Raw genomic sequence first — 10375 nt, 5'->3', positions numbered from 1 at the left:
GTGTCTTGAGTAGGCTTCCTGCTCAAATACCTCTCCAATGCAGAAGTTTATGTTACTGAACTCAGGTCCCTTGAAAATTAATACTTGAGAGGCAAGTTTTGGTGGAAAGGAAAGTTGCTTTCATCAGAAAAGCCAGCAATCTAGGGAGAAGGCAGACTTATGTCCCTGAAACCAACTCCGAAGACTCTGCTCAGTTGTGAAAGTTTTTAAAGGGAAAAGAGGAAGGCATCTCAGTTAGTCATGGAGACAGGGGCCCAGACTCATCAGCATCTCCCACTGTGCACAGGCTTATCTACTCCTCGTGCTCTTTCTTTGGATGCTACCTTGTTCACATAGTTTGTTCACGAGATTACTAAAGGGGAAGAAAGGAAAAGATCTCGTTATCTGTTAATTACTTATTCTTCATTTTTACTTCTTTGATCTGGGAAAGAACCAACAGTTTAGGCAAGGTATTGTGTGATGAAAAGATTTGAAAGGTGTGCTTGGACTGGAGATGAGTACAGTGTGGTGGTGCCTGGCCTAACATTAGTTACAATATAGCTTTGCTAAAGTGACAGGACAAAAGGGGCTCTTTCCTGCCAAACACTGCTTATGAATCCCTACTTCATTAGAACATTTTTCCATTTCTATGGGATTATGGGTGAAAGTCCATCTTCTGTAACTTCTTCATGCTAACATTGGGTTCCATATTCTCAGAGTGGAAGATGTTAGCATTGGCCTGTAGCCTCTCTTTGCTGACAATTTTAGTTGCCCACTTACATATATGGGCAGAACAAGCTACAATTATTTGGATGCCTGCAAAGATATAGATTATTATGAGCAATAGTGTTAATTCCATTCTCTTAAGGCCAGTTCTTGGAACTGTGCTAGCCATAGATTCAGTACTGCTCAAGATGGAGCAGCTTATGTCATGGCTTCAGTCTGGTCATCATTCAGTTAGCTTTTTTTCCTATGGTGACAGTTATAATATCTGTAAAATGACTCAGCAATGTGCATCAGACATTGAGTCTGTGACTCTGTTGTTCTAATAAGTAACTGCTTGAGCTTGCTCTTTTGTGACTCTAAATTCTGTGCTACTAAATCAGAGGAGAGGCAAAGGCAGAAAAAAAGGAGAGGGTATTTTCAATTTGATTTTTATTTAGTTTTACTTTTATTCAGTTTTGCTTTTTATTTAAGAATTTGTTTACTTCTCTCTGGGCAGCTAACCTTTTTTTTTTTTTTTTTAACTTTTACCCTATACAAACTTTATCCTTTTTTAATATGTGTCAAGATAAATTCTGAAAATCTTGTAGAGAACTGATATTTTGCAAATAATTCTAGTCCATAGAAATACAAATTGTTTCCAGCAGAATGCAATTGATTATTGCTCTGTAGACACTGACCAGTTTTGTTTCTATTTGTAATTTCATCTCAGTATTCCTCTGAATTCTCCTTCAAACTAGTTACAATATTGTACTGGTTCTCTCATTAATCAGTGAGTTAAAATCTTTAGTACATGTTTAGTTTCTCTTTGTATGACAGTCATGATTTTATCTTTAGAATTTTTTTCAAATCTGGAACTTAATATTCATTCTAAGAACACATGTTAGCTCTTTACATGTGATGAGTTTAGACTAGATTTGCGCATCCCTGTGAGGTAAGGACTATCATACATACTATATGTATAAAAATATAAGGAAACTAAAATTGGGAGATGAGTAAGGTGCTCAAAGCCCAACGTAACCACCACACTCTATTGTCTTCCTGTGGTACCTCAGGGCTGGGACAGTGTTGGAAGTTCTTTATTAATGACTGGGATTTTGATAAAAACATGAGACTTTGCACTGTGGAAAACAGTAGGGACATTCTTCAAAAAACTAATAACAGAGTTGCCATGTGATCTAGCAATCCCACTCCTGGGCATACATCTGGACAGAACTATAATTCAAAAAGATGTATGCACCCCTACATGCATAGCAGCACTATTCACAATAGCCAAGACATGGAAACAACCTAATGGAAACATGGATGGACCCAGAGATTATCATGCTAAGTGAAGTAAGTCAGAAAGAGAAAGACAAACACCATATGATATCACTTATATGTGGAATCTAAAATATGGCACAAATGAATTTATCTACAAAACAGAAACAGACTCAGAGACATAGAGAACAGACTTGTGGTTGCCAAGGGGGAGGGGGAGGGGAGAGGGATCAATTGGAAGTTTGGGATTAGCAGATGCAAACTATTATATATAGAACTGATAAACAACAAGGTCCTACAGTAGAGCACAAAGAACTGTATTCAATATCCTGTGATAAGCCATAATGGAAAAGAATATGAAAAAGAATGTGTGTGTGTATATACAACTGAATCACTTTGCTGTAGAGCAGAAGTTAACACAACATTGTAAATCAGCTATACTTCAATAAAATAAATTTTTAAAAAAAGAAAATACAATTTCCTCAAAATAAAAAATAGCCCAAATAATTGTTAATAATAAAATAGTGCGAACTCTAGGAAACCCTTTTCACGAAGATGGCGCCAAAGGCGAAGAAGGAAGCTCCTGCCCCTCCCAAAGCCGAAGCCAAAGCAAAGGCTTTGAAGGCCAAGAAAGCAGTTTTGAAAGGCGTCCACAGCCACAAAAAAAGAAGATCCGGACGTCACCCACCTTCCAATGGCCCAAAACACTGCGGCTCAGGAGGCAACCCAAATATCCTCGGAAGAGCACCCCTAGGAGAAACAAGCTTGACCACTACGCCATCATCAAGTTCCCGCTCACCACTGAGTCAGCCATGAAGAAAATAGAAGACAACAATACACTGGTGTTCATTGTGAATGTCAAAGCCAGCAAGCACCAAATTAAACAGGCTGTGAAGAAGCTCTATGACATAGACGTGGCTAAGGTGAACACCCTGATCAGGCCTGATGGAGAGAAGAAGGCATATGTTCGACTGGCCCCTGATTATGACGCTTTGGATGTTGCCAACAAAATTGGGATCATCTAAACTGAGTCCAGCTGGCTAATTCTAAATATAAAAGTTTTCACTATGAAAAAAAAAAAAAATAGTGCAACACTGTTTCCAAAAAAATAAAATAAAATAAATAAAATAAAATAAAATAAAATAAGGCTTTGTTCAGCCCAGAAATTCTCAATAAGACATTTTTCTTTCAAAACACCTTATAGCATTGGGAATAAATTTTATTTGGCTCCTTGGGACCATATGGCCGGCCTTGATGTGTCTTTTCACAGCACTGAACCACACTGAGTATTATCAATACTTTAGGCTTCTCCCACAACCGTTTCCCTGAACCTTGAAGCTAATCCATTAAGATCCAGTATAGCACAGTTCCAATGGGAGGGGTTGATATGGAACAGCTTTCTATGCTGGCATCCGTAATTTATATTAATTACTGCTGGTTATTTTTGGAAAAAAAATCTAAAAAAGTATTTGTCCTGAAAGTGGACAAGATTAGTGTAAATATTTTGCAGATGAGCAAAAGTCCCTCAAGGATCATAACATTGTAATAGAATATTTAAATTTGGGGCATTACAACAGTATTCTGTAAGTACTTAGGTAAAATATTTGTTGATATTTACTACTGAAACTGAAGATAAAAAGAATTTCTTATGTATATCACATCTACCCCATCCCTAGTACTACCTTCAGTCACATTATAAATGGTTGTTAAACTCCATAAGCAAGACTCATTGGACTATACACAAGATTACTCTGACAACAGCACATATATCATGGTTTTTTTTTAACTCTGATTCTTTAGAAACCTGAATTTCAATAAAATAAAGAGGTAAAAAGACATGTAACCACCTTTTTTAGTAACAATTATTTTTGAAATGCATTCAAATAATGGGAGTAAATTTTTTCTTATGGCTTTTAATCAGATGTACTGCCTTTCGTTTCATTCCTGTAGTATTAAGACTGCAATTCAAACCTTTCCTACTGTCCACCTGAAGCTCCTTAGAATCCATAATGGCAAGCCAGTGGGTTAAGAAAAACCCATCACATCATGTTATCATACCAACATTCCAATTAGAACTCGGGGGTTGACAAGTTCTGCATGCTCAACTTCAAGTGCAATTCAAGTGCACCCCCACAGACACACATTGACACCCGGCATACCTCCAACCTTCCTGTTCTCTCACATCACTGCCCCCAGTATATCCTCCTCACCCTCGACTTTGTCCAGTGTATACCTGTCCCTTTCCCACTTCTTCTGTCTCCTTTACTCCAGAGCCCTTAATTTCTACTCTTCCTCAGCACTCCCCAGCATGGGTACCACTGACCTCTTCATCCCTGAGAACTTTACTTCTAATACCAGAATCCTGAAGTGTTTCCCTTTGACCTAAACCTCTCGCCTCTGCCATTTCTCCCATTCTCCCACCATCTCATTCTTGCTGACCTTGAGGTTATGATTGACAGCTGAAGGCTCTCAACTTTTCCCTATATTCACGTTCCTCTTCTCAGACCAAAACACTGCATTCCCTTCCTTTGACTTAAAATGAGTGTTTCTCCCCCTTACTCCCTCATTCCTACTGGCCCTGTTCTTTACCAGTGTTAGGGCTCTGGTCTCTCTACTTCTTGCCACCTTCACAATCCCTAAGTCCATCTCTAATTCATTCTGCCATCTCTAACTCATTCTGCCATCTCTAAGAATAATTAATTTAAAATATGTGTTACTTAAAATATACAAATAAACATACATAAATAATAAAATAAACATGTAACAGTGCTGTCCTAGACTTTTTCATGTCCTGATTGTCCTTATAACTGCCCAACCAGGACTCAACCCTGGTAACCCCACTGCCTGCTTCTTGACTTCTTTAGGCCTTCACCTAGATTCCAAAGGTTGAAGGAGAAAATTACAAATTTGAGCTGAACAGGGACACTTACAAAACTCTAAAGAAAACAGGGTGAAAAAACTGAATTCATCTTGTGTGGATTTTCTCCTAAATACTTTCTTCTTTCCTAATTATGCCTCCTCCCTTCCCTTCCTCTATGTCCTGTATGCATCCAACAGCAGACATCACTCAAACCTTTTTATTAGGAATATTGAGCTCATCTGAAGTGGACTCCTAAGGCTCTTCTTTCAGGCCTCAGCCATCTTGATTTCTCCAAAATGAAGAGTTTGAGGGACTTCTCTGGTGGCACAGTGGTTAAGAATCCGCCTGCCAATGCAGGGGACAGAAGTTCCATTCCTGGTCCAGGAAGATCCCACATTCCCGCAGAGCAACTAAACCCATGCACCACAACTACTGAACCTGTGCTCTAGAGCCCTTGAGCTACAACTACTGACGCCCACATGCCTAGAGCCCACGCTCCACAACAAGAGAAGCCACCGCAATGAGAAGCCAGCACACCACAATGAAGAGCAGCCCCCGATTAACACAACTAGAGAAAGCCCATTTGCAGCAACGAAGACCCAACGCAGCCAATAAATAAGTAAATAAGGATACGTTTTTTTAAATGACTAATAAATATATGGAAATTGTTCAGCCTCACAAGTTAAAAAAAAAAAAAGTTTGACACTCTTGTCCTAAACCTCTTAGCATTCCCATTCCTCCCGTTCTCTCATCTTCTCACTCCTGCTAACTCTAACCCCCACGTTTTTGAAAGCCTCTCATTCGTTGATCATGTGGTCATTCATTATTTTGTTTCTTCTGCAGCTGATACCATGCTCTTCCCACTCTTCTAAATTTACGAGGTCAGAGATATCCATTGCTTACCCATTGCCTGCACGTATGTTGTCCAAACTTGTGAACATCCATGACTCCCATAATAGTTTTACTTTTCACCACTATCTTCTATTATTCTTTTATGCCGTGCAGCCCTCCAGATAAAATAATCAATTGTCAATGAATGGGAAATACAATTCCATCTAAGTATGTTTTACGGTGCTGACAAATGGCTAATATTTTCATGTTCTGCACAGTCAGAGTTTCTTGAACAAAAAATTAATGACAAACTGAGTTAAAGGATGACTGACCAGTAAGCATGCCTTGGAAGTTAGAAATAGTAAATTAATTATTCCTGAGAGATTTACAGGTTTCTCTCCCCCTGGAGCCATTTACTTATATTTCAAAGGGTAATAAAATTCTGAGCCATACATTTATATTCCAAAGAGCTCTAACATCTAGGGACCTTCTGCTTTTCTTCCAACATAGGGTTTGTTTACATTAAAAGATAAAGTTTCTCTCCTCCTCCCCAGAAAGAAGGAGGCTCTTGTGCAGCAGTTCCTACATAAGCTCCAAGTTTTCATAATTTCAGTGGTCCTCTCCTATATTATGGACTCCTTTGTACATGCAGATGTCATCTACTCTCATCCTACCCCAAAGGATAGACTGGGACATGAGAAACCAACACTAAGATGTTCTGTAAATAATCACTCTGCCTCTGATTCAGAAACCTCATGTTTGCTGTCAGGAGAAAATAAATAAATATGATATTAAAAACTTATTAAATAGATAGAAGGAAACTCATTTAAGGGTTTTTTGAAAAGTGAGAACTCTTTCAGTTCATTTAGAATGTGTTTCCATTTGCATTTTTATTTACTTACAGCTTTTTATACAGAACTAAGTTATTTGTAAAATGATGATTAAAATGCTTATCTATTCTCTCAAGATTTGGGAGTTATTTTTGTTAACATTTCTAATGGTTAAAATGGTTTTTGTAAGTGTTCCTATAACCCCTCCTCATTCACCAAAATCTGTCCATTCAAATTGTGATTTCTACTGAACCTAGCATGAAAACGTTGTTAAGAAATTCACCACATGAAATCTTCTGATTTACAAGGGAATATCTTTTTTACCATCCTTTCTTTTGCTGTGATGGCTGCAATAGACATTGTTGAGGCCAGAAGACAATTTTGCAAAGGAAGCACAGTGGTTGAGGGCAAAGCTGTGAGGAATCTCCTGCTTTTGTCTACATTCTCCTAGAGAAATTGGAATGTCATTACCTTCTTCCCTTACATAAATATTTCCAACAGAGACTAGACTACTTTGTAAGTGATCAGAACTGTCAGTAATCTCCCCTACCAGGGAAACTATTTACCCAGCTCTTGAGGCTCAGAAACTTTCCTGAAAGCATTTGAAAGCCAGTCCCTTTAAGCCTCTATCCTGAGCGATGACTTGAAACAACTCATGAATCAGGATGTGGGTTAAGGAGAGAATGATTCAGTTAAAAGAATCAGAGAAGTGAGGCATATTCATTGGAAATCGCCTCTTGCGCACATTATCTTACTTTAGGTTACCAGGCAGGAAATTCCGTGTCTAACTCAACTTCCTTTATTTCCTTAACTTCCTATCTTATACCAGTCAAGGATCAATTTCACCCTGCCCTGCAGATTGAGTTTTTTTATCTAAGACTTTTGATGTGATCAAAGGAGTTTCCAATCTAAAAGTGTTCTATGTAAGCCAGGAAGAGACATATGCATAATTTTAGAATAACAGCCATGAGAAAAAGCCACCAGGAAGTACAACACTCTGATGAGTTCCCTCCAGGTCACACCTGCCCTTGGGGGAGCTGCTTGCCTTTTGTGATGGCTTCCTCACTTTTTCAGCAGCCTTCATGAGCAGGTCCTACCAACCTCCTGTTTTCATCAGCCTCAAGCAGGGCCCAGCCTCCCCAGCCTGGTGCCTCTGTGCAGTGCCACCTATCTGCTGGGCAGGATCCCAGAGCCCGCTGTCCCTCACTCTTTCTGCTACTCTCTTCCTCCAGTGAAAAGAGCAACAGAAATTGACATTTGAAAGTCAATTTACAAGTTTCTTCCTCTTCTTTCATGAGCCAAACCACTCAGAGCGTTTGATAGGACAGGGATCACCACTCCCCTTTCTCAGAAAGGAAACAGGCTGGAGAGAGTCTTCAGTGCCATCCCACCGCAGCCTTGGGTGATCAACAACCTCTTGGGTACTCTGTTTTCACATTTGCAAGAGAAGTTATTAACTGGGCACTGTTACAGACTGCTCTAGTTCTAAGAATCTGTGTTTGGAATCATGAGTCTAAGATTCTCAATTCTTAAACCCAAGTGTCAACTGAAAAAGCCCAGAGGGCTTCCCCGGGGGCAAAATGGTTAAGAATCTGCCTGCCAATGCAGGGGACACGGGTTCCATCCCAGGTCCAGGAAGATCCCATATGCCTCAGAGCAAGTAAGCCTGTGTGCCACTACTACTGAGCCTGTGCTCTAGAGCCCTCGAGCCACAACTACTGAGTCCATGTGCCACAACTACTGAAGCCCACGCACCTAGAGGCCATGCTCCACAACAAGAGAAGCCACTGCAATGAGAAGCCTGAGCACCGCAACAAAGAGTAACCCTAGCTAGTGGCAACTAGAGGAAGCCCGCATGCAGAAACAAAGGCCTAAGGCAGCCAATTAATTAATTAATAAAAATTTAAAAGCCCAGAGACGAAGCTACAGGTCCCTTTCCTCTTCAGAGGCAATATTTCTATTTTAATAGTTTCTTCTGAAGACAATCCCCCCAACTTTGTGATCTTTTAGATGGAAATTTCAGGACAGGTGGGAAGCTACCTGGTTGGTGGAGGAGGAACAATGGTTGCTTGAGTCTTCTCATGTGCAGCGCCTCTGCCAAGCACAGTACCCTTGTTAGTGTCTTAAACCCTTGGGGATCCTGGAGAGGTAGAGGTTCACCCTCATCTCACACATTAGGGCCCTGCGGTTCACAGAGGCAGTGCAGTTAATCCAAGTCACATAGGTGGTAAGTGGAAGACCCAGCTGGTCTCCTCTAATCAGTGACACACATTAAACTCTATGCTCAAAACTGACCTGTATCATTAGGACTCCAGGTTCCTTGGTGTGCTTCAGGCACAGTGGCATGGCTTTTGTTTCTGTTAGGCTTTTGGGCATGGTTCCTTTGAAAAATGGGTTCCACAGCTGAAATATTTTTGCTATCACTGGCCCACACCATTCACACCCACCTCTGCTCTTCCAAGCCCCCTGGCAGGCTCAGTGCAGGCTCTTCCCTGAGGCACAATGAACCTTCCCCACCCTGAACCCCTCCCCAAGGACTTGTCCTCATATAAATGCCAAAGGATGAGAAAATTTGAAAAAGACTTCTCTGTCCTCAAAACCTAGATTAATTTCTACTGTCCTCCCAAAGGTTTCTACAAATTAAATCTAGAAAAATAAAATACTAAAATTCACCATATCCTAGCATGTGAATATTACTTTTAAAAATAGTTTTCTGATGTCCTAGAAATCAAGGTGTGCCTTGCTTTAAAGGGCCCTAATACACAAAATTCCAAACTGAGAAAGTGCTCAATTAGTGACTGACTCTTCCTTTTTTAAAGAAAGTCTCCCCTGACGCACTTGAAATAGTTTCAACTTTCCCATTTACATGTAGCTCTTCAGAATTATATCTAACAGTTTATAAAATGATTATTTGTACAATTTTCCTTTCTCAGAAAAAGTCCTAGAAAAAAAGAATCATAGGTTTGTGTGTGTGCAAAATCATTCTGGCAAGTAGTTAGTGCCATTCTGATACACTGACCTCAGTTTACCCAAGAGCATGATTTAAAACAGGCTTCTTACCTGACTATGCCAGGGGAGGAACAGGCTGGCCATGCTCCAGAGAGCTGGCTCCCAAACATGGGCCTGAGGTCTAAGAGGCAGGAGGGAAGGTGGGGTGCTTCTTCTCTGCGGTATTGTGATGTGACATGGGTATTCACAGCCATGTTTGTAAACTAGAAAGCACATCATGAATCAAAAGGAAAACACCATATTAGATTTTTTAAAAGTAGAATCAATAAATGAAAAAAGACAAACTGGACTTTGTCAAAATTAAACATTTTTGCTCTGTGAAAGACAATATCAAGACAACGAGAAGACGGGCCACAATTTGGGAGAAAATACTTGCAAAAGATACACCTGATAAAGGGCTGTTATCCAAAATATACAAAGAACTCTTAAAACTCAACAGTAAGAAAACAAATAACTCAGCCAAAGACCTTAACAGGTACCTCATCAAAGAAAATGTACAGACGGCAAGTAAGCCTATGAAAGGATGCTCCACATCACATCACCAGAGAAATGCAAATTAAAACAACAATGAGATACCACCACACACCTATTTGAATGACCAAAATGTGGAACACTGATCTCACCAAGGGCTGGTGAGGATGTGGAGCAACAGGAACGCTCAGACATTGCTGGTAAGAATTGAAAATGGCACAGACTGGAGGTTTCTTACAAAACTAAATATACTCTTACCATATCATCTGGCAATTGTGCTCTTTGGTATTTATTCAAAGGAGTTGAAAACTTCTGTCCACACGAAACCTGCACACAGATGTTTATAGGAGCTTTATTCATAATTGCCAAACTTGGAGAAAACCTAAATTTCTTTCAGTAGGTGAATGGATAA

The 10375-nt window shown here is 39.9% G+C and overlaps 1 pseudogene; it reads left to right on the top strand.

Annotated features, from left to right (window-relative positions):
* Nucleotides 1–2517: 2517 nt before the first annotated feature.
* Nucleotides 2518–3036, top strand: LOC130833250 (60S ribosomal protein L23a-like; annotated as a pseudogene).
* The last annotated feature ends 7339 nt before the right edge of the window (nucleotides 3037–10375 follow it).

The sequence above is a fragment of the Hippopotamus amphibius genome, chromosome 12 (assembly GCF_030028045.1).
Source record: "Hippopotamus amphibius kiboko isolate mHipAmp2 chromosome 12, mHipAmp2.hap2, whole genome shotgun sequence".
NCBI classification, from domain to species: domain Eukaryota; kingdom Metazoa; phylum Chordata; class Mammalia; order Artiodactyla; family Hippopotamidae; genus Hippopotamus; species Hippopotamus amphibius.
This window is presented reverse-complemented; position numbering and strand designations above follow the sequence as displayed.